This window comes from Dromiciops gliroides, chromosome 2, assembly GCF_019393635.1.
Source record: "Dromiciops gliroides isolate mDroGli1 chromosome 2, mDroGli1.pri, whole genome shotgun sequence".
NCBI classification, from domain to species: Eukaryota; Metazoa; Chordata; class Mammalia; order Microbiotheria; family Microbiotheriidae; genus Dromiciops; species Dromiciops gliroides.
Genome location: NC_057862.1, coordinates 512,809,315 through 512,815,314, shown reverse-complemented (window position 1 = coordinate 512,815,314; position 6,000 = coordinate 512,809,315). Strand labels below are relative to the sequence as shown.

Genomic DNA, 6,000 nt, shown 5'->3' with positions numbered 1-6,000 from the left:
TTGAGATGCACCCTCAGAAGAGGATAGCAAAGTCAGGGCTTTTTTTTGGATATAGATCCAAAGCTTCCAAGAAAAATATGAATTAGTCTCAGGCCATAGAGGCACTTAAAAACGACTTTGAAGGTAACGTAAGAAAGGTAGAGGAAAAAATGGAAAGAGAAATGAGAGTGATACAGAAACATTGTGAAAAAAGTCAACACTTTCAAAAGTCAAATGGAAAGGCTCTCTGAAGAAAATAATTGCCTAGGAATTAGGATTGAACAAATGAAAGCTAGTGATTTTATGAGAAACCAAGACACAATAAAGCTAATCCAAATGAATAAACAAATAGAGGGCAATGTGAAATATCTTCTTGGAACAACAACTGACCTAGAAAATAGATCCAGGAGAGAGAATTTGAAAATTATTGGACTACCTGAAAACCATGATCAAAGCAAGAGATTAGACATCATCTTCCAAGAGATTGTCAGGGAATATTGCCCTGATATTCTAAAAGCAGAAGGTAAAATAGAAATTGAAAGAATCCACCAATCACCTCTTGAAAGAGATCCCAAAATGAAAACTTCCAGGAATATCATAGCCAAATTCCAAAGCTCCCAGGTCAAGAAGAAAATATTGTAAGCAGCCAGAAAGAAACAATTCAAGTACTGTGCAACCACAGTCAGAATAACAGAAGATCTAGCAGCTTCTACATTAAAGTATTAGAGGGCATGGGTTATGATACTCCAAAGGGCAAAGGAAATGGGGGTTTGCAACCAAGAATCAGCTATCCAGCAAAACAATGTTTCATCTTTCAGAGGAAAAAATAGGACTTCAATGAAAAAGAGGACTTCCAGGTATTTGTGATGAAAAGACCTGAACTGAATAGAAAATTTGACTTTCAAATAAAAGACCCTAGAGAAGCATAAAAAAGTAAATATGAAAAAGACATCATGAGGAATGTTAAGATGTTAAACTGTTTACATTACTATATGGGAAGATTATATGTCTAACTCATAAGAACTTTCTTAGTACTATGGCAGATGATAGGAATAAATTTAGACAGAAGGCAAGGTGGGACTTGATTATGAATGGATGATATTTGAAAATCATTTATTTTTTGTTTATCCTTTTTGTGGGGCTTTCAGAGTTGGGTGGCATGCACGGGGTCAAGCAGTAGGTGAGGGTGTTGTGTCTGAGGCCAGATTTGGGTTTGGGTCCTCCTGGGTCCAGGGTGGGTGCTTTGTCCACTGTGTTACCTAGCTGCCTTATGATGACATCTTTAGGGTAAAATTGAGGGGTAAGAGGATTATACTGGGAGAAGGGGAAGGGGAGAGTTAGAATGGGGTGAAATCCCACATGAAAGAAGCTGGAAAGTGTTTATGGAGTGGGGGGGGATGGGGGAGGAGCAGGGCAGTGGATGATCCTTACACTCATCAGAATTGGCTCAAAGACATTAACTTCATCAGAGTTGGCTCTAGGAGGGAACAACATAGATAATCATTTGGACAGAGTAATCTATCTAAGGGCAGTGAATGCCTTACACTCATAAAAATTGGTTCAAAGACCCTAATCTCATCAGAGTTAGCTCAAGGAAGAAATAACATATACACTCAACTGGGTGGAGTAATCTATCTAAACCTGCAGGAGGGTAGGAGGGGAAAGGGATAAGGAGGGAAGGCTGGTAAATAAAAGCAAATAAAAACATTGTCCCCTCTGTCATGCCAACCCCATCATTTATTTTCAGTCTCTCCCTGTCTCCTCACTCCTTTCCTACTGCCTATTGATGTGGCCATGTCTCACTCATCTTCAAAAAATTCACACTTAACCCTTCCACCTGATATCCTTAATACTTCCCTGCCCAAAATTTCTTCTGATGGTTGTGGTTGAACTCCTTAAAAAGACTATCCATGGGGCAGCTAGATGGCACAGTGGATAGAGCACTGGCCCTGGAGTCAGGAGTACCTGAGTTCAAATCTGGCCTCAGACACTTAACACTTACTAGTTGTGTGACCCTGGGCAAGTCACTTAACCCTAATTGCCTCACTAAAAAAAAAAAAAAAAGGAAAAGAAAAAGACTATCCATAACTGCCCCCCCCTTTCTTTCTCCAACCCTTCCTCCTGCTGTCTTCTAAACTTTCTAATAATCAGGCTTCCACCTTCCTCATTTCATCAAAACTTCTTTCTTTAAAGTTACCCTGATCTCTTAAGTGTCAAATAAAGTACCTCTTCTCAATCTTCATAAAATCTCTATAGCCTATAACATTGTTGATCATTTCCTCTACCTTGATATTTTCTTCAGTCTAGGTTTTCAGGATACTACTCTCTCCTGGTTCTCCTTTTACCTAACTGATCTCTCCTTTTCAATTTCCTTTACTGAATCATCATCTAGATCATGCACTCTTACCAATGATCTCCCATAGGGTTCTGTCCTGGGCCTTGTTCTCTTCTCCCTCTATACTATTGCATTTGCTGATAAAATTAGCTCTCATGGACTTAATGATTTCTATACTGATGATTCTCTTGCCCTACTCTCTCTTGTGACCTTCAGTCTCTCATCTATAATGGAACTTTCAAGAATTTTGAAATGGAAGATGAGTAGACATCTTAAACTCAACGTGTTTCCAAAATGGAACTCATCTTTCCTTCTAAATGTTCCCCCTTCCTACCTTCCCTATTACTTTTGAAGGCAACATCACCTCCTAGTCCCTCAGCAAGCTAGGTGAAATCCTCAACTATACTATGTCTCCCTGTACTCCCCCCCCCCATAGCAAATCTGTTGTTAAAATCTGGCAAATTTGTCTTTGCAACATCTTTTGATTATGCCCCCTTGTCTCCTCTGATATGGACAAAACTCTAGTGCAAGCTCTTATCAACTCACAACTACACTATTATAATAGAATTTTCGTGGGTCTTCTTTCCTTAATTCCCTTCGCACTCCATCCTCCATTCAATCACCAAAATGATTTTCCTAAAATTCAGGTATAACATTGTCACCTACCAACTTAATAAGCTCTAGTAGCTACTTATGACCTCCAGGATAAAAAACAAAATCCTCTGCCATTTAAAGCCCTCTATAACCTAGTCCCTTCCTGTTTTTCAAGTCTTCTACCATTTTACTCCCTGCCATGTACTCTTTTTTTGTTTGTTTGTTTTTCTTTTTCTTTTGCAGGCAATGGGGGTTAAGTGACTTGCCCAGGGTCACACAGCTAGTAAGTGTCAAGTGTCTGAGGCCGGATTTGAACTCAGGTACTCCTGAATCCAGGGCCAGTGCTTTAACCACTGTGCCATCTAGCTGCCCCACCATGTACTCTTTAACCAACTGACACTGTGCTTATGGCCATTTAATGAACAAGACCGTCTCAGTTCTAGGAATTTTCTCTGGCTGTCTCCAATTCCTGGAATGTTCTCCCTCATCATCCTTGCCTCTTTACTTCCCTATCTTCCTTTAAATCCCAAATAAAACACCAGCTTCTACAGCATACCTTTCCCAGGCCCTCTTAATTCTAGTGACTTCCCTCTTCAATTATTTCCTATTTATTCAGAAATCAGCTTGTTTGTATTTATATACTTCCTATTTCCCCCATCAGATTGTGAGATCCTTTAGAGACTGTCTTTTGCCTCTTTTATGTCTTTAGCACTTAGGACAATGGCTTGCACATAGTAGGTGCTTAATAAATGTCTATTGACTCACTGCTCTATCTTTCATTTTAATGCTGACACATTCATAGGTCTGTTTCATCTGAAAAATGAATAATCATACCATCTATGACTATCAAATTATTTATACATTGTTAAGTGGCACAGGACCAAGCATGGGCTACTTCATTTGACACCTTCAGCCATGCTGATGTGAAACTATTAACCAGTCATCCAATAAGTTCTGAATCCATTCAGTTGTGTAATTGCCTAATTTATATTTCTTCATCTTCTCCATGAGAATAGTATAAATTTCTCTATTAAAAATTACTAAAAGTTTTAGTAAACAAAATGCAAATACTTCTCTTATCTCTTAATTTAGCAATCCTGTCAAAAATGAAATGATATTTATCTGTCATGATTTGTTCTTGATGAGGCCATATTGGTTCTTTGTAATCACTGCTTCCCTGTGTAGTTGTTTTCTAGCAGTCTGCTTAAATAGCATCAATATCTTCAAGCACACAGCTAATAAATGGTAGTTGCAGGATAAGAAATATTATCTTTGAGCTTATTTTTCAAAGTACTATTAAGTTGGATTGCAATTAGAGGGAGCTTGGTGGCACATTGGACATGGGGTTAGGAAGACGTGAATTCAAATCCAACATCAGACACTCACTAGTTTTGTGACTCTGAGCAGGTCACTTACTTTGTCTACCTCAGTTTTCTCCTCTCTACAATGGAGATAATAACAATGCTTACCATACAAGGTTATTTTTTTCCTGTTGGGCAGTGAGGGTTAAGTGACTTGCCCAGGGTGATATAAATAGTGTCAAGTGTCTGAGGCAGGATTTGAACTCAGGTCCTCCTGAATCCAGGGCCAGTGCTCTTATCCATTGTGCCACCTAGTTATTTTAAGGTTATTTTAAGGATAAAATGAGATAAAATCTGTCAGGCATTTTGTAAAACTTAAGGTTCTCTATAAATACTAGCTGTTATTTTCATTACTATTATTTGTAATTATATGAAGGCATTATATATAAGCATTATTATTTCTGCTTAGGAGCTATATTCCCCATTAAGGACATCCCATTTGAGACTCTCAAGTTAGCTTTACTGTCACTTAAAAATCTTTTTTTTAACAAAATAAAAGCTTAGTTTTCATGGTTAACTGGCATCTATTTTTAAATGATCTGCCTCAGGCCTGGCCAAGGGCAGAAAGCCAGAGTAGATCCCATTCCCAAGGGCAAGACTATACCACTGGTGGACATTTTCTGTAAAGCCAATGTGGCAGCAAGGGCAAAATGTTCTTCTGGGGACTTAGAAGAAAACAAAAGGAAAACGGTGCTAGAAAGTTAACAGCAAGCTCCTCTCTGGCTTTATAGATAGTTATATAGATAAAGATTGTGACAGAGGCATAATAATTTTATCTACTTATCTACTTAGAAGAAAGGGACTAGACCTGTGACTTCATTCATTTTAGAGGCATAATAATTTTATCTACTTATCTACTTAGAAGAAAGGGACTAGACCTGTGACTTCATTCATTTTGGGGACCTCCCAGTGAGGAGCTTCCCCTGCCAGTGAAAGTCAGTATCATCTTTATAACTTACAATATTAGATTAACATCCAGAGGTTAAATGATCTGCCCAGTGTCACATAGCCAGGATCTCTGAGAAGCAGGAATTGAAACCAGCCTTTTCTAACTCTAAGGTCAGCTCTCTGTATGTAAATATCTCTACCTCTGCCTCTACCACAAACTGTATCATCTCCACCCCTGTCTAAATTATATACTAAGTACATAGAGCACTTAAAACAGTTGGCTGATTGATTATATCTATATAACATTTATGTATAAAATCAAATGTTTCTGATATATCCGTTTACATATTTACACAGAAAGGTATTCACACATATGCATATGTAGAAGCAGTAATGGTATAGTAGATTATAATATATATTTTTGTTATTGTTGTTGAATCATTTCAGTAATGTCTGATTCTATGACTCCACTTGGGGTTTTCTTGGTAAAGATAATAGAGTTGTTTGTGATTTCATTCTCCAGGTCACTTTACAGATAGGGAAGCAGGGGCAAATAGGGTTAAGTGACTTGTCCAGTGTCACACAGCTAGTAAATGTCGGAGGCCAGATTTGAACTCAGAAAGATGTCTTCCTGGCTCCAGGTCCAGCCCTCTATCCACTGTACCACCTAAATGTCCCAGATTATAGTAGATAGAGTGATAGAATTCTGGGCTTGTTGTTGAAGAAGACAGGTTCAGATGCCACAGCTAATATTTCTGATTGTGTGACCCTGGGCAAATGACTTCACTTATATATGCTTTAGATAAATTTCCAGGCACATAAGAATATAGGATTGGGGGCAGC

At 38.3% G+C, this 6,000-nt stretch overlaps 1 protein-coding gene across 1 annotated transcript in view; it reads left to right on the top strand.

Annotated features, from left to right (window-relative positions):
• Positions 1 to 6,000, top strand: part of CSMD1 (CUB and Sushi multiple domains 1) — a 2,580,735-nt gene that overhangs the window by 1,716,497 nt on the left and 858,238 nt on the right.